The sequence below is a fragment of the Malania oleifera genome, chromosome 11 (assembly GCF_029873635.1).
Source record: "Malania oleifera isolate guangnan ecotype guangnan chromosome 11, ASM2987363v1, whole genome shotgun sequence".
Classification (NCBI taxonomy): domain Eukaryota; kingdom Viridiplantae; phylum Streptophyta; class Magnoliopsida; order Santalales; family Ximeniaceae; genus Malania; species Malania oleifera.
The window spans coordinates 4,912,735-4,932,708 of record NC_080427.1 but is presented as its reverse complement, the minus strand read 5'-3'; positions in this window follow the sequence as shown (position 1 = coordinate 4,932,708).

The following is a 19,974-nucleotide window of genomic DNA, read 5'->3' as shown; positions in this document are numbered from 1 at the left end:
TATCTTGGTTCTTGTTTATAGACGATTCAAGGTTGTAGAATCGTTAGACCGAATGAGGGAATATCGTTTGGAGAGGTAGGCTCTAGCCTAAAGGAAGGAGTGATTGTAATCGGTATTATTCCACCCGTCAACGGAATTGAATTAGTGAATCCTTTGGTGGTTTTCCAAAGGCAATGACGTAGCCTGGGTATAAGACGAACCTCGTAAAACCTTGTGTCTCTCTTTTCTTCCTTACTCTTTATTTTTCAGTAATACTTACAACCTGTGTGTATGCTTTAAATTGTAAATTCTGAGTGTATGGTTGTTAAATAGACCGGAGGATAATTTGTTTTGGCTTGATCAGTATTGATTGCGGAAACCGAACGGGACTACATTGGAGAAGGCCAATCCTCAACTCGTCCACCAATCTTTTGTGGACACAACTACACCTTTTGGAAAAAGAGAATGCAAATCTACCTCCAACACATGGATTGGAAAGCATGGGAAGTAGTTATGGATGGAGACCTTATTCCCACCAAGATAGTAGATGGAAAAAAAATTCCAAAAGAGAAAAAGGATATGATCGATTCGGATTATAATATGTTTCAAATAAACTCAAGTGCTATAAATACTTTGTATTGTGCTTTAGACGCTAACGAATTTAATAGGGTCATGGCTTGTAAAACGGATAAAGAAATATGGGACAAATTAGAAGTTACATATGAAGGAACTATTGATGTTAGAGACAATAGGATAGACATGTTAACAAGTGAATATGAAGCATTCAAGATGAATTCAGATGAATCCATATCAAGTATGTACACAAGATTCACCCATATAATCAATTCCTTAAGTGCCTTAGGAAAAACTTATACCACCTACGAAATAATTATGAAAATTTTGAGAGGCCTTCCCTTCATATGGGAACCTAAGGCTACAGCAATTATCGAAGGAAGAAACCTTAAGACCACCTCCTTAGATGAACTCATAGGTTCACTCCTTACCTATGAAATGGCTTTAAAAGAAAGAAATCCTGAACCAAAGCATAAGAAATCTATTGCACTAAAAGCATCAAGCCACAGCTCAAGTGAAGAAGAAAGTGAAACAAGTGACTAAGATCAAGATGAATTAGCATTCATCACTAAGAGACTGAAAGTTTTACAGAAAGAATAAAAGATTTCCTAGAAGTTCAAAAAAAGGAAAATTGAAAAAAGAGAATCAAGTAGAAAAGAAAATAAAAGTAAAAGTGAATCTCCTATATGCCATCACTGTAAGAAACCAGGACATATCAAACCGGACTGCCCATTGCTCAAGAAAGACAAGAAGAAAAAGAAAGAAGCTATGAAGGCTACCTGGGATGACTCAAGCTCCAACGAAACAGAAAACGAATCAAGTGGACAAGAGATGGCAAACGTATGCTTCATGGCGAATGATGAAGAGGTAAATTCCTACTACTCTTCAACGGAATCTTGCAATGAATCTTGTGATGAGTCATGTAATAGTATGCCCCTTATACAAAGAATTACAAGTTGAATTATTTTCCTTACATAAAAGATTCATAAAAGTTTCCAAAAGAAATATAACCTTGAAGGATCAAAATAAAGAACTATTGAAGCAACTTGAATCATTCAAAACCATTGAAAAAGAAAAAAGATTCTTGTATTGAGAAGTTAGAGGAGGAAGTAAGTAAAGTAACTCAAGAATTAAGCAAAACTAATAAAGAAAACTAGGATCTAGAAATAAATGAACTAAAGAAATTAGTAGAGGATAAAGAAAAAATTATATATAATTTTACAAAGGTAAAGATAATTTTGAAAAAATGATTGGACAGCAAAGGCTACATGGGAATAAAGAAGGAATAGGTTACAATGGTAAAACAAACAAAAAGAATAATAAATTATACATGGGATACTTCGTCAAGGAAGCCGAGCACTATGCTAGCACTTCCTCAAATAACAAACATGAACGCACTACTTGCTATATGTGCAACACTAAAGGTCACGTAATGTTTGATTGCCCACTAAAAAGGAAGTATGTTAACGTACAAGGAGAATCAAAAGTTAATAATGGAACTAACAACAAAACAAAGAAAGTTAAAAGGATTTGGGTTCCAAAGACTAACACAATGAATCCTCCATTGTAGGTATGTTTTAGGACAACATCATCAACAAACAAATGGTACTTGGACAGCGGGTGTTCAAGACACATGATCGGCAATAAGACCAAGTTTTCCTCTCTAAACAAAAAGATGGAGGATATGTCAGCTTCGGTGATAATGCCAAAGGTAAGATCATTGGCATCGGGAGAATAGGTAAAAAACCTTCTATTACTATTGATAATGTATTATTAGTAGAAGGTTTAAAACACAATCTTTTAAGCATTAGCCAATTGAGTGACAAAGGGTTTGAAATAACCTTTAAGAAAGAAAAATGTGTTATTCAGAATCCCAAAGAGAATAAAATCTTGTTTATAGCTCTTAGGATAAATAATATTTATTGTATAAACCTTGAGAATCTAATGAATCAAAACATAACTTGTTTGGCAGTCATAAATGAAATAAGTTGGCTATGGCATAGGAAGTTAGGACATGCTAGCATGGACTTATTATCCAAATTATCAAAGAAAAATCTTGTAAAAGGATTACCAAATACCAAATTCATAAAAGACAAGATGTGTTACGCATGCCAAAAGGGAAAGCAAGTTAAAACAAGCTTTAAAAAGAAAAAATATATATCTACTAAATGACCCCTAGAACTATTACACCTAGACTTATTCGGTCCAACTAGAACCTTAAGCCTAGGAGGAAAACAATATGCTTTTGTAATAGTGGATGATTATTCAAGATTCACTTGGGTATTATTCCTAACAAATAAAGATGAAGCTTGTGACATGCTAATCACTTTATGTAAGAAATTACAAAATGAAAAAGGGCTATAATGTAACAAGTTTTAGAAGTGATCAAGTAGGGAGTTTGGAAACAAATATGTTGATAAATTCTGTAATGAATATGGAATAAACCATAATTTCTCAGCACCTAGAACTCCACGACAAAATGGGGTTGTAGAAAGAAAAAATAGAACCTTACAAGAAATGGCAAGAACAATGATAAACGAAAATAACTTACCTAAATACTTTTGGGCTGAAGCTGTAAATACAGCATGTTATATTGTAAATAGGGCATCTATAAGATCAAGTATAGACAAAACACCTTATGAACTATGGAAAGGAAGAAAACCTAATATCTCTTACTTTCATGTATTTGGATGCAAATGTTTTATCCTTAACACTAAAGATGATTTAGGAAAGTTTGATGCAAAATCTAATGAAGGTATCTTTTTAGGCTACTCTACAAATAGCAAAGCCTATAGGGTTTATAATAGAAGAACTCTTACTATCATTGAATCAATACACATAACATTTGATGAATCAAACAATTATGAAAATAAAATTAAGAATGATGAAAAAGAAAATATTCCACAAAAAGAAGAAGATCTTGAAATAAAAGAGGAAAATAATAATGAGACTTCAAATGAAAATATTATAGAAAATATAGAACTACCTAAAGAATGGAGATACGCTAAAAGTCATCCAAAAGAACAAATACTTGGAGAAACTTCAAAAGGAATAACCACTCGAGTCTCATTGAAAAATATTTGCAACCATTATGCCTTTTTATCTCAAGATGAACCCAAGAATATTGAAGAAGCCTTAAAAGATGACTCTTGGATTATAGCTATGCAAGAGGAACTAAATCAATTTGAAAGAAGCCAAGTATGGGAACTTATACCTAAACCTAAAGACACATCAATCATAGGAACTAAATGGGTGTTTAGAAATAAACAGGATGAACATGGGATACTTATAAGAAAAAAAGTTAGGCTAGTAGCACAAGGTTATAATCAAGAAGAAGGCATTGATTATGATGAAACCTTTGCCCCCATAGCAAGAATGGAAGCAATTAGGATGCTCTTAGCTTATGTAGCTTATAAGGACTTCAAATTATACCAAATGGATGTAAAAGTGTTTTCTTAAATGGATATATAAATGAAGAAGTATGTGTAAAACAACCTCTAGGTTTTGAAAATTCAAAAAATCTAGATCATGTATTTAAGTTAACAAAAGCTTTCTATGGATTGAAGCAAGCTCCTAGAGCTTGGTATGAAAGACTAAGCAAGTTCCTAATTCAAAACAATTTTTCAAAAGGAAAGATTGATAGCACTTTATTTATAAAAACCAAAAATAAAGACATTCTTATAGTACAAATTTATGTTGATGATATTATTTTTGGAGCAACTCATGAGGATTTGCGTAATGAATTTGCTAAGTCTATGCAAAAAGAGTTTGAGATGAGCATGATGGGAGAGTTAAATTACTTTCTAGGATTACAAATCAAACAAGTAAAAAATGGAACTTTCATAAATCAAACTAAATATATTAAAGACATTTTAAAGAAGTTTTATATGGAAGAAAGTAAACCTATAGGAACTCCCATGAGCACTTCAACTAGTCTTGACAAGGATGAAAAAGGGAAGCAAGTAAATACCAAGCATTACCGAGGCATGATAGGAAGCTTACTTTACTTAACAACAAGTAAACTGGATATTATGTTTAGCGTATATATGTGTGCTGGGTTCCAATCGGCTCCTAAGGAATCACACCAATCAGCAGTTAAAAGAATCCTTAGATATCTACTAGGTACACTTGAACTAGGTTTATGGCATCCAAAGGGAACTGAATTTGAAATGATAAGTTATTCCTATGCAGACATTGCTGGATGCAAGATAGATAAAAAAAGCACAAGTGGAACATGTCATTTTCTAGGACACTCTTTAGTCTCCTAGTCTTCAAAGAAACAAAACTCTGTAGCATTATCCACAGCAGAAGCAGAATACATAGCAGCAGGGAGTTGTTGTGCCCAAACATTGTATATGAAACAACAACTAAAAGATTTCAAAACTCAATATCAAACTATTCCAATAAAATGTGACAATACAAGTGCCATAAATATTTCAAAAAATCTGGTATCTCACCCAAGAACAAAATATATTGACATAAGACATCGCTTCTTGAGAGATCATGTGCAAAATGAAGACATAATCCTAGAATTTGTAAATACAAATGACCAATTAGCATATATTCACAAAACCACTCTTTGAAGAGCGATTCATATTCATTAGAAGAGAATTGGGGATTATGCATATTGGAGAAGCAAACTAAAAATTTTTCTGCTTGGCAGGCGACTGCCAGGTTACTGACTTTCAAGTTTTTTTATTGACAGGCGCCTGCCTTATCCTAGCAGGCGACTGCCTCGCGGCGAGTAGGGTTTAAAACCCTGTTTTATGTCTTTTTAACTTCTATCAGGCGTCTACTCCTTCTTCTTTCTCTCTAAAAATTTTCTTTCCCACTCTTTTTCACACTGACTCTTCTTCCAAATCAGCCTGAAATCGAGCATCAAATCTGCCCTCCACATCAAATCGCGAATACAACATAGGGTTTATCATTCTTTCTCTTCAATACAAGCATTCCATGGATAAAATCGTTTGGTAAAAAGGGTTCTTCCTCTTCGACAAGGATCAACAATGATAAAGTAGAGAAATGGTTAGTAACTCCACATGCTAAGAAACTCCATAAGAATCAAATCACTTCAGCCAAACCCATTCTAGGTAAAGTCCTTGATGTTACATTCTTCATTTCAGATTTTCCTAAAATTATGGAACTTTTTAAGGAAATTGGGTGGGATTGGTATATTACATATCAAGCAAAAGGATACTATCCAAACGTGGTTTGGATTTTCTATGCAAATATGGAAAGTTTTGAAAATGGGATCAAAACAAATCTTCTAGGGCAAAATATTCATCTTACTCCCATATCTTTGGGAAAAATTCTTCGAGTCAAGCTAGGAGATTTTGAGGTTCACATTGTTGAGAAACAATGGATAATGTCCCAAGGATTTACTCCGGAGGAATTTTTACCCCTAGTCACAACTGATACACCTATCTCCTTTGGGCATCCACCTCTTTACAAACAGATCAATCTCCAAGCTTTAATCCTGCACAAACTTATTACATATAATATCCTACCACGTTCCGGTTCTCATGATCATATTTCCTTCTTAGATTGTTTTGTTATGTGGTGTATTCTTAAAGGAAAAAAGCTGGATCTTCCAAGTTTACTTATCAAATGGATTATTATGAAAGTTGATGCTCCTCGTGTCATTCTACCATATGCTGGGATGTTAAATATGGTGTTTGCTTATTTTAATGTTCTTACACCATCATTTAACTTCACTAGAAAAACCCATTACAATATCTTTTATGATACTATTCTTAAGCGTATGGGATATAAGCACTCTCCTCAAGGTTGGTTTCACAAAGGACATCGTCACATCTCATCTGCACCACCTCCTCAGTCTTCCATGCCAGTCCCTTTAGTACAGTTTAACCCAGAAACTCCTTCTTGGTTCATTCCATTTTATAATCACTATATGTCCTTTAGTGATGGAATGCAATCTGGACTTGGTACACTAAAGGAGAAGGTTTCTACTGTGGAAACTCATTGTTCTAGCCTTATTCAACGTGTTGACAAGATTGAGAAACATTTGGCTAGCTCTTCTAAAGGCAAATCTCATATGGATATCAGCTATGCTCCATCAAGTGATGATGAATCTGCTGAAAAATCTGGTGAACGAGAAGGAGAAGAAGATGAAAGTGGGTCTATGGAAGCCTCTGATTGATGTGTTTCATCTATGAGCTATTTAACATTTTTGTCTATGTATTAGTGCTTCATCGAATAGCATGTTCTTTATGTTTGTAAGATCTACAAGTACTATGTATTACAGCTCTTCACTATATATTTTTTGTATCACTTTCTTCTCCTTTTTGATTGATGTCCAAAAGGGGAGATGTTTGAGAGAAGGAAGTGTAGAAATGAAATATGCTATGGTTTGTAAAACTATGAATATGTATGGATTATCTTGTATGGATGGATATATATGGGTGTGATCATTTTTCAAGTAACATGAATTCATTACTTATATGACTATGAATATATCATGTTTGTTGAAAGGGGGAGCCATGAGTATTATCTCTTATTATTTTTGCTCTCGATTTTTCATCATCAAAAAGGGGGAGATTGTTGGCCTAACAAGGCTTACAATTCTTATTTTGATGATAACAAATCATGATGTGTTTAATATGGTTTAAGTGAAAGTTTTTCAGGAAAAATACAAAGCTTAAAGGTAGTGACAAAGCTCAAAAAGATGATAAAGTTTATGGATCAAAAAAGATCTTGAAGAGCATGAGGATTAAAGATAACTTGATGAAATCTCAAAAAAAAAAAGATCAGAAACTCAAAGTTGATAAAAGAACAAAGACTTACTTGAAGATCAAAGGAATAAAGTTTTAAGGATGTTTGTATGTAAGTACTTCAAGTTAATTTCAAGTATAAACTGAATTGTAGCTCTCATAAAATCAAAAGAAATTTAGAAATATATTTTTAGAAAAACCCTAACGTATGTTTTTCAAATCAAAGAAAAAAAGGGTTTCAAAAAGAAAAGCTTTTTTTTTTTTTAATAGAAGGGCCAGGCGACTGACTTCATGTGGTAGGCAACTGCCCAAACTAAATGAAGAATTTTCAAAGAGGCAGTAGGGTGCTAGGCGACTGCCTGAACATAGTCAGGCGCCTGGGTGGTCATGTCAGGCGACTGCTTGGGTTCTGGTAGGCAACTGCTAGTCTTCTATGTTTTAAGTTTCTTCTATGATAGGCGACTACCAGGTCATGGCAGGCGAATGCCACTCGAACGTTGGTTTTAAATTTCCAATGGGAAGATTTTTTAAATGAATTTTTTGGGCATTACTATCTTGAAAAATTTGGGGATTACTTCAAGGAAACTTTGGGGGTAAGGAATTACTTTTAAAACAACTATATATAGCCCCAAAATTCTCAAAAAGCTTTCAAACTCTCTTGTGTTCATTCATCTTCAACTACTGAGTTACTGCTGGTACAAACTTCGAAGTAAAACCTTCAAAGTCTGAATCTTTCAATTCTTGAAAGATATTTGGTGATCTAAATTCAGTATTGAGCTTTAATCCTTTTATATTTGATTTACTTTGAAGTATAATTGTGCTGAACGTTGTACTAACCTACTCTGCTGTGAGAGTATTTTCTTGTACACAAACGTTTCTCTATCTTGGTTCTTATTTATAGACGATTCAAGGTTGAAGAATTGTTGGACCAAATGAGGGAATATCATTTGGAGAGGTAGGCTCTAACCTAAAGGAAGGAGTGATTGTAATCGGTATTGTTCCACCCATCAACAAAACTGAATTAGTGAATCCTTTGGTAGTTTTCCAAAGGCGATGACGTAGGTTGGGTATAAGACGAACCTCATAAAACCTTGTGTCTCTCTTTTCTTCCTTACTCTTTATTTTTCAGCAATACTTACAACCTGTGTGTATGCTTTAAATTGTTAATTCTAAGTGTATGGTTGTTAAATAGACCGGAGGATAATTTGTTTTGGCTTGATCAGCATTGATTGCGGAAACTGAAAGGGACTACGTTGGTTGATCATCCTAAACTTATTAATCTAAAAGTTTGTTTAAAAACTAAACACAAAGAAAAATTGTGAGTTTGGAATAAACACGGGGCTTATATAAATTTAGTGTGCTTTACAATTTATTACAGGGCTATTGATACAAAGATCAAGATTTTGATTATCTTGTTGATTGGTTGTGGTTGAATTGATTTTGTATTTACTTGTTGTGATTGTTGAAAAACAAAGTATTAAAATTGAAATATTTTTAAAAATCCAATTCACCCCCCCCCCCCCTCTCGAGAAGCTATCCTAATTTCAGTAGTAATATTTAACAAGTATGTCACACATTATTCAATGTGAATCTTTTTGCTCATAAAGTATGATTTCTTACTTTCATATTTGTATAAGCTCTTTAAATTTATTCACAAGACATATATCACTTAAAGTATGATTTTTTATATTTTTATAACTTATTCACCTTTACTTGCTTCACTTTACAAGTTATGTGCCATATTGTGCCATATTTCACTTTAGCATATTACACTTTAGCTCATTTTGTATTATCTTTGCTAATAATTCCCCCCCCCCCCCCTTGTCATTATTCAAAAAGAAACAAGGGATAGGAAATAGAATCATATTGTAACAGCAAAGATGTCATTACACATAGAGGGAATTACATTCAAAAAGTATCAAAAACAAACAACTCATAAAACAACTTCAGCTAGTCAAACAACTCAAACAGTGTCATACAACTCAAACAATTCATAATTATAGCTCATAAATACAACATCAGCTAGTCATCTACTCTATCTTCATTTTCTTCATCTTCCTGTTCTTCTTCTTCTTCTTAACCTTCTTCTTCCTGAACTTCTTCTTCCGCAGATCCTTCTTCTTCGTCCTCAATTTCTTCTTCAGAACTATCAGCTTCACTGTAGGGAGCTGAGATGATGTCCATGGGATCACCACCCCTAGAGGAATTTTCCTGATGTTCCTCAATTCGGGTTAAGCGTTGATCAAGTGAGGTGAATTTCTCCTTGATACTCTGAATCTCGAATCACACTTCAGATGAGAAAGTGGAGAAATCTTGCTGAAGGGACAAAAACCACGAGGGTACTTCGTGTGAAGATCCTTGATCATGTGTAGGAGAAGGAGGAGCTACTGCTAAGGTTGCTGGAGCATGCTGAGGTCTACTAGCCTTAAAGTTCCAACCCTCATTGCCTTTGTCGTACCCCATTTGTTTTAAGGTGGTAAGATTAAAAAGATCATATCAGGTTCTTTTAATAAAGAATTCGGAAGCATTTAAGATATGAAGATGAGCAAAAAGAAGGGTGAGAACACCACCATAGGAGAGAACAACCCTGGTGGATTCTAGTTTGGTCCATATCCATTTTATAATCAGGTTGGCCAAATCTAGTTTTTTTTTTTTTTTAAGAAGACGCCAAAGAACAAAACATTCCATGTATGAAAGATGATCGAACGAACCTTGTTTGGGGAGAATATTATAGGAAATAATCTTATGTAGAATTTGGGCTTTTAAATTGAGTTGCTTATATGACGGAGGATGCCCAAAGTATACAGGTTCGCTTTCCATAACTAATGGTAGAAAGGTTTCAAGAGTAAAACCTTGTTCCAAAATCCAGGATTGAGTGAGAGTGGGACATTCAAATTCTCCTGGAGTGATTTTGAAGATAGGATATAGTATTTCAGAATTTAAAATAATTTTCTTCCCTTTAACTTCAAATGAAAAAATGCCATTTTCATATATCAAGTTTGCATAGAATATTTTGACAAGATAAGGAAAGGTGCCTTTGGGTTGCTTAATAATGAAATCATACCATCCTATATCTTTAAATAACGGGATAGTTTTAGGAAATTCATCAGTGAAGAAGGAGATGTCTAAGACCTTACCCATAATAGGATCATAGTTTTAGGAAATTCATCAGTGAAGAAGGAGATGTCTAAGACCTTACCCATAATAGGATCAACGGTGTCAAGAGAGGCATAATAACGGAGTTTGGCGTGTGGTGCAACAAGCCATTTTTCAATATTTTGGTCATCCCTTCGTGAAGAAGATCCACGATTTGCTATTTGTTTGGTGCGGGGCATGATTGACGTAGGGAAAAGAGCTTGATTTGAAAACCCTAGACTGTGTGAGAGTGATTTTTGAAGAGTGAATGGAGCTTCGGATTGAAGGATTTTTGGCTGAGAGTGGAGGGAGATAGAGAGAGGTGAGTTCAGAGGAGTGATGGAACAGACTTCAGATGTTTGAAATAAGGGTTTTGAAGGAGTTGTTATATTTAACTTTCGTGACTTTAGAAGACTGAATATTATCTTCAATCGTCTGAAGATTTCCAGATCCTTAATTTTAAAAGTCAGTAGCCTCTCAGAAGTCTGAAGTCCAGGTTTAGTCTTATGAACCTATAGTTTACAATGCTAAGTCATCTGAGGATTTAGGCTCAGACGACTAAAGTCCAGAAAAACTTCATAATTTCTTTCTAAAACACTTCTCTGCTATGCATTAATCCAAGTTCTCTCCTTATAATTATAAATCTTTCTTCATTGAGAGGTTTTGTAAATATATATGCCCATTGATCATTTGTATTGATAAATTCAAGTATTATATCTTCTTTTTTAACATGATCTCTTAGAAAGTGATGTCTTATATCAATGTGCTTAGTTCTTGAGTGTGAAATAGGATTTTTAGAAATGTTTATTACACTTGTGTTGTCACACTTAATTGATATTGTTTGGTATTCAAGATTGAAGTCTTTTGGTTATTGTTTCATATATAGTGTTTGTGCACAACAACTCCCAGCAGCTATATACTTGGCTTCGGTTGTGGATAAAGCTACGAAATTTTGCTTCTTTGAAAACCAAGATACTAGTGAGCGACCTAAAAAGTGACAAGTGTCACTAGTACTTTTTCTATCTATTTTACATATAGCGTAATCCGCATCTGAATAGCTAATCATTTCAAAATCAGTCTCCTTGGGATACCACAATCCTAAATCAAGAGTACTTACCAAGCACCTTAGTATTCTTTTAACAACGACTTGATGAGATTTCTCAGGTGCTGACTGAAATCTAGCACACATGCATACACTAAACATTATATCAGGTCTATTGGCTGTCAAATACAATAGGCTTCCTATCATTCCTTGATAATGTTTTGTGTCCACTGATTTTCCCTTTTCATCTTTATCAAGGCTTGTTGAGGTGTTCATAGGAGTTCCTATAGGTTTACTTCCTTCCATGTCAAACTTTTTCAACATATCTTTAATGTATTTTGTTTGATTTATAAAAGTTCCACTTTTGGCTTGTTTGATTTGTAACCCTATGAAATAATTCAACTCTCCCATCATACTCATTTCGAACTCTTTTTGCATGCAATTTGCAAATTCTTTACATAATTCTTCATTTGTAGCTCCAAAAATGATGTCATCCATATATATTTGTACTATTAGCATGTGTTTGTTTTTAAGGTGCTATCAACTTTTCCTTTTGAAAAATCATTATTAAGTATAAATTTGCTTAGTCTTTCATACCAAGCTCTAGGAGCTTGTTTTAAACCATACAAGGCTTTGGTTAATCTAAATACAAGATTGGGATGTTTTGTGTCTTCAAGACCTGGTGGCTGTTTTACATAAACTTCTTCATTTATATACCCATTTAAGAAAGCACTTTTGACATCCATTTGATATAGCTTAAATTCCTTGTGGGCCTAATTACTTCCATTCTAGCTATAGGGGTAAAGGTTTCATCATAATCAATACCTTCTTCTTGATTATATCCTTGAGCTATTAGCCTAATTTTGTTTCTAACAACTATCCCATTTTCATCTTCCTTGTTTCTAAAGACCCATTTAGTTCATATGATTGAATGATCTTTAGGTTTGGGATCTAATTGCCATACTTGACTTCTTTCAAATTGATTGAGCTCTTCTTGTGTAGCCATAATCCATGAATCATCATTTGATACTTCTTCTATATTTTTTTGGTTCATCTTGAGATAGAAATGCATAATGGTTGCATATGTTCTTCAATGATGATCTAGTGGTTACTCCTTTTGATGGTTCTCCAATAATTTGATCTTTTGGATAATTTTTAACATATTTCCATTCTTTTGGTAATTCTTGATTTTTTGTGGGTTTTTCTTGTGAAGTTTCTTCATTGTTTTCTTTTATTTCTTTTTAAATTTCAATATTTTCTACCTTTTGAGTGATATCTTCTTTTTCATCATTCTTGATATCATTTGCAAAGGGATTTGATTCATCAAAAGTTACATGCATTGATTCAACGATAGTAAGTATTCTTTTATTATAGATCCTATAGGCTTTACTATTTGTAGCATATCCTAAGAAAATACCTTCATATGATTTGGCATCAAATTTCCCTAAGTCATCTTTATTATTTAGAACAAAGCACTTACACCCAAATCCATGGAAGTAAGCTATGTTAGGCCTTCTACCTTTCCATAGTTCATAAGGTGTTTGGTTTAGGCTTGATCTAATAGATACCCTATTCATCACATAACAAGCTATATTTACAACTTCAGCCCAAAAAATACTTAGGTAAATTGTTTTCATTTAGCATCGTCCTAGCCATTTCATGAAGGGTTCTATTTTTCCTTTCAACAACTTCATTTTGTTGTGGAGTTCTCGGAGCTGAAAAATTATGATTTATACCATGATCACTACAAAATTGTTCAACATCTTTATTTTTTATTTTTGATCACTAAAGTTGGTAACATTATAACCTTTCTCATTTTGAAGTTTCTTGCATAGAGTTATTAACATATCACAAGCTTCATCTTTATTGGCTAAAAACAATACCCATGTGTATCTAGAATAATCGTCAACAATCACAAAAGCATATTGTTTTCCACTTAAGCTTTGAGTTCTAGTAGGTTCAAACAAGTCTAAGTGCATGAGTTCTAAGGGCCTACTAGTTGATATGTATTTCTTCTTTTTAAAGTTTGTCTTGACTTGTTTTCCTAATTTGCAAGCATTGCAAATTTTATCTTTTATAAATTTAGTATTTGGTAAGCCTTTTACAAGATTCTTCTTAGACAATTTAGATAGAAGATCCAAGCTAGCATGTCCTAATATTCCATGCCAAAGCCAACTGTTTTCATTTAGTGTAGCCAAGCAAGTTACATCTTGAGATATTAAATTATCAAGATTTATGCAATACACATTTTTCATTCTATGAGCTGTGAATAGAATTTCATTATTCTTAGGATTTTGAATTATGCATTTGTCTTTCTTAAAGATGATTTCAAAACCTTTGTCACAAAGTTGACTAATACTTAATAGATTATGCTTCAAACCATCTACTAACAACACATCATCAATTGTAAGTGAGGGCTCCTTACCTACTTTTCCAATTCCAATAATTTTACCTTTAGCATTGTCACCGAAGGTTACGTATCTCCAGTCATGTGTCTTGAACACCCGCTGTCCAAGTACCACTTTTCCCTTGATGGTGTTGTCCTAAAGCATACCTACAATAAAGGATTTAAGGTGTTACTTTTGGAACCCAAATTTTCTTAACTTTATTTAAATCATATCTAGTTCCATTGTTTACTTTCCATTCATTTTTAATTTTAACATATTTATTTTTAAGAGGGCAATTAAACATAATATGTCCTTTGTTCTTGCACATAGAGCAAGTAGTATGTTCATATACATTGGTTGAGGAAGTACTAGCATAATATTTGGCTTCTTTCACGAAGTGCCCCATGAACAACTTCTTCTTTCTTTTATTTTTTATTCCATTATAACCAATTTCTTCTTTATTTCCATGCGTCCTTTGTTGTCCAACCATTTTCTCAAAGTTTTCTTTTCCTTTTGTGAAGTTGTAGATAATTTTATCTTTATCCTCAATTGTCTTTTTAAGATCACTTATTTCTAAATCCCTCTTATCTTGATCATCTACTTGTAATTTGACTATATCTTAAGTCATATCATTTATTTTCTCTTTTAGATTTTCAATGTGGGTTTCTTTCTCTTTTTCAATAGATTTAGAGGTTTCAAGTTGTTTTATTAGATTTTCATTTTGTTCTTTTAGAGTTATATTTTTTTTAGAAACTTTGATAAATCTTTTATGTAAGGCAAACAACTCAACTTAAAGTTCTTTGTATGAAGGCATGCTATCACAAGATTCATCACATGATTCACTACTGGATTCTTTTGATGAGGAGTAGTATGAATTTACCTCTTCATTATGTGCCATGAAGCACATGTTAGCTATCTCTTGCCCGCTTGTCTCGTTTTCCATTTCTCTTGAACTCGTGTCATCCCATGTTGCTTTCATAGCTGTCTTCTTTTCCTTCTTGAGTTGAGGGCAGTCTAGTTTGATATGACCTGGCTTTTTGCAATGATAACATGTGGATCATTTTTATTTTTGTTTTCCTTCCTACTTGTTTCCCCTTTTTCAAATTCTTTTTTACTAAATTTTCTAGGGAACTTTTTGTTTCTTCTATAGAACTTGCCAAGTCTATTAGTAATAAATGTCAATTCATCTTGGTCTAGATCACTTGATTCACTATTATCATCACTTGAGCTTTCATTAGTTGCTTTTAAAGCAATAGACTTCTTGTGCTTAGGTTCAGGATTCCTTTCTTTCAAGGCCATTTCATAAGTGAGTAGTGAACTTATGAGTTTATCTAGTGAAGTGGTTTTAAGGTTCCTACCTTCCGTTATTGCAGTGGCCTTTGGTTCCCATATGGGTGGAAGACCTCTAAGTATTTTTCAAATCATTTCATAGGTGGTGTAGTTCTTTCCTAAGGCATTAAGAGAATTTATTATGTGAGTAAACCTTGTATAAATACTAGTGATGGTTTCATCCAGATTCATTTTGAAGGCTTCATATTCACTAGTTAACATATCAATCCTATTGTCTCTAACATCAACCGTTCTTTCATAAGTTACTTCTAGCTTATCCCGAATTTCTTTTGCAGTTTTGCAAGCCATAACTCTATTAAATTCATTAATATCTAAAGCACAACGCAAACCATTGATAGCACTTGAATTTACTTACAGCATTTTGTGATCTAAGTCAGTCATGTCATTTTTCTCCTTAGGGACTTGTTTTCCATCTACTAGTTTGAGGGGAATTAGGTCACCATTCATGACAACCTCCCAAGATTTCCAATCCATAGTTTGAAGATAAATCCTAATACACTATTTCCAAAAGGTATAGTTTAGTCTGCAAAAAATTTGGTGGACGGGTTGAGGATTTTCCCTCTCTAAAGGGAGATATTCCTATGTGTGCCATTTGATCTTTATATAATTTCTTGTAAAGACTTAGTATAACTAGGCTCTGATACCAATTGAAAGTAGAATATGATTCCCAAGAGGGGGGGTGAATTGGATTATTTAAAAAATTTAGGCTTTTTTTAAAACTTTTACTTGTTTTAGTGCAACAACAAGAACATAAGTAAATCAATCAAACCAAAACACACCACAAATTCCAATCAACCACAATATTGAAATTAATCAATCAAAATAAACAAGAACTTGATGCTTTCAACCTTTGGTAATAGCCCTGTGACTATATGCAAGCCTTGTTTTGTTTTTGTTTTGTAATGCATTCTTTTAATCAAGAGTTCCGCAAATTAACCAACATACTCCCTTGAGGATTTCTGCAAAAGGTTAATTAAAACGTACTTTCTAGAATTAAAAGTCTTCTCTGAATTTTTACTTAAGCCCTGCAATCAATCAATTTGCATCCAACAAATACAAGTAAAATGTTGAAAGTAAAGAGTAAGGAGGAGAGAAGAACACTAAGATTTTACGAGGTTCGGCTTATCCCCAACCTACGTCCTCGCCTTTGGCAAACCACAAAAGGATTCCACTTGCTTAGTTCCTTTGCTAGGTAGAACAACACCTTTTACAACCACTCCTTCAAATAGCTAGAGTCTAACTCTCCAAACGATAATCCCTCATTCGGTCAACAATCCAACAAGCCTGGAATCGTCCAATAACTACAAGAGAAATAAGTGCTCTCACACGGAACTGATTAGTACAATTCAAATCTATATACTTTAGAATTTAAATATCAAATTTGAAATACAATTCAAAGCTTAAGATTAGAATTCACCAAGTCCCCTTTTCTCCAGATGAGAAATCAGTATATAGAACTCAGGGAATGATGATCAACACTTTTAGAATATCAGCACTTTCAGATTGCAAGAGATTGAGCAAGCAGTGACTTTGAATGCAAGAGAGCTTAGAGCAACTTTTTGAATTATTGGTATGATTCAATTTGTAAAACCATGTATTTATAGGCCAATAAAGTTAGTTTAGTGCTACCCAAGATTACTTGGAGTGTTTCCCAAGTTTTAAGAAAATTTGGAGCACAAGAAACCAATTTAAAACTTTTAAAATATTTAAAAAATTTGACCGTTAACAGTTTTCAGACGACTAAACTATCGGCTTCAGTCTTTTGAAGTTCCTTAAAGTTTTTAAAATTTTGAACTGGACACTGGGTCAAACATCTAAAGTTGGGGTTTAGACTTCTGAAATTGCGGGTTCAGACGACTGAAGGTAGGGTTCAGTCTTCTGATAAGGTTCTGCTCGTTTTTGTGTTTCTCCAATAAATCTTCAGATGACTAAACTTATTCTTCAGTCTTCTAAAGTAATTCTTCAAATGACTAAGCTTAAACTTTAGTCTTCTGAAGTTGACTCTTCAATCTTCTAGGCTGTGACTTCGGTCTTCTGAATAGTATAATTTTCTGGTTTTTCATTTTATTTTTCAAAACCATTTTTGCTCACTTTTTTTGTTCTTGTATAAAACATTTTCTGGGGATTTAAAATAGGTCTCTAAGTCCATGTATTTCCCCTAAAGAACTTCAAATGATATTTCAACAGATATTCAACTTTGAAGTACTTACATTGCTCATCCTAAAACCTTATACTCTAAGCTTTAAATCTTCCATGACATGGTCACTTTGAAATCCTTTGGACTTTAGCTTAAGCTGGTTTTAGATTCCTTATGCATCGATTAATCTGGTGCTGCTTTGAGCTTCTCTTGGATCACTTGTTGGTGAATGTGGCTTGATGGTCTATGATGATCCTTGTATTATTGTCAAACCTGAAACATCATTACTCAACCATTCCAAGTTAGATTATCCTTTGTTTGTTATCACCAAAACTGATTGAAAGGTCCAGTTAGGCCAACAATAATAATTTCATGAAAAATACTAACTTAATTTATCCCCTTACCTGACTTACTGAGAAACCCACAAAATATTCCAAACCTACACCCATGTGTTCCCTAAATCAACACCCTAAAATTGCATTTTTCCCAACAAAACTTCAGTATTATTCTATCTAAAGCATTTTTCTCAAACCATAAACACCAAATACCTTATAAAACTCAAAATAACCAACTTACCCAGACTTTGGGATGGTGCCCAAGTTAGCCTAACCAGTGAACTACCTCAGCAAACTTGAAGAGAATCTTCCCAAGAGTAGCATGGCGGCTTACGATCATTGAATCGGTGAAGGATGAAGCCATAAATGAAGAGAGAATGACGGGGGTATGAAATCTAGAGAGAGAGAGACTTGCATGCAAAATTTTTCGCTAAAACCTCGGGCTTTGGATATTTATAAACTACAGATTCGTCGATAAGACACGTCACTTCATCGACGAGTTCATGAAGAGAGTTCATCGACGAACACTTACTCCTCGTCGATGAATTTCATGCCTTGAAAACAACCCTCTCAGTAAGTTCTTGTCAATGAGACACGCATCCGCATCGACGAGCCCAAGAAGCTTGTTCGTCGACAAGCACTCTGCACTCATCGATGAGACCCTGCTGAATCCATTTTTAAAATTTTCTCTCCTTCCTTTTATTAATTAATTATTATAATTCTTTGGGTCTCTACATTCTCCCCTCCTTACAAAATTTCGTCCTCTAAATTTACTATCTGTATTGAACACCATCCTTTGAGGAAAATGACTACTTATTTTTTTACTTACCCTCACTTGTGGTAGAGGAATATCATGGTTACATTTAAGGTTCTAGGAGATTACAAATACATAAAAGAAAAATTCTCCCAAACCAAAATACTACCTATTAACCAAAAATTATTACATGTACTAACTAACCTGCACAAAATAACTAAACATACTTACCCGCATCTTTTCCTGATTACTGCTGATCCCCACTAAATAGATGCGGGTATTTCTATCGTATTTCTTCCTCAAGCTCCCATGAAGCTTCTTCCACCACATGATTCCTCCACAAAACTTTTACTAATGGAATTCTCTTATTGCGCAATTCTTGTTCCTTTCTATCTAAGATCTGCACTAGTATCTCCTCATAAGCCAATGATTCTCTGAGTTCTATCCCTACATAACTGAGCACATGAGAGGGATCTGGGACGTATTTCCTCAACATAGAAACATGAAACACATCATGTATTCTAGATAAAACTGGTGGTAAGGCTAACTGGTAGACAATCAACCCCACTCTCTCAAGTATCTCGAAAGGGCCAATAAACCTAAAGCTCATCTTACCCTTCTTCTCAAACCTCATAGTACCTTTCAATGGCGCTATCTTCAGAAATACATGGTCTTCTACTTCGAATTCCAATTTCTGGCGACGATTATTTGCATAGTTTTTCTACCAACTCTAAGTTGCACTGATTCTTCCTCTAATAAGCCGAACTTTATCATATGTTTGCTACACTATTTCTTGTCCCAAAACTCGCCTCTCACCTACCTCATCCCAGTATAAAGAAGAACGACATCTCCTACCATGTAGCGCCTTATAAGGTGCTATGCTGATGCTGGTCTGATAGTTGTTATTGTATACAAACTCTACCAGCGGTAGATATTGGGTCCAACTACCCCCAAAATTGGAGCACACATGCTCGTAATACATTTTAGTGCTACTGAGATGTACCGGGTATAGGGACTTGTGACCCTCCTCAAGGATTGTCCTTCTGATATCCACACCTTCAGGCACACATAGCGTGGTACGGAACTTCAGACCTCCATCATCAAAAATATTGAACTCCTCTCCCTATCCATCCTACACCTTCTCTATGAACTCCGTTAACTCTACGTCATTCTTTTGGGTTGCTTTAATCTTTTCATATAGTGTAGGCTGCAACACCAGGTTGGCAATAAATTCCTGGTGATCACTTTCTACTAACTTCACGCCAAGCCTCTCCAAGTCCATCTAGATCGGGTGCTGAATTTGTGTTGCTAACTGTGCTGTTTCCCCTGATTTTTTGACTCAGAGCATCAGCCACCACTTTACTTTACCTAAATGGTAACTGATGGTACAATCATAATCCTTGATGAGCTCTAACCATCTTATTTGCAGCATATTCAACTCCTTCTACATGAAGAAGTACTTTAAACTTTTATGGTTTGAAAATATTTCACATCTCTCTCCATACAGATAATGCCTTCAAATCTTCAGTGCATGAACCATTGCAACCAATT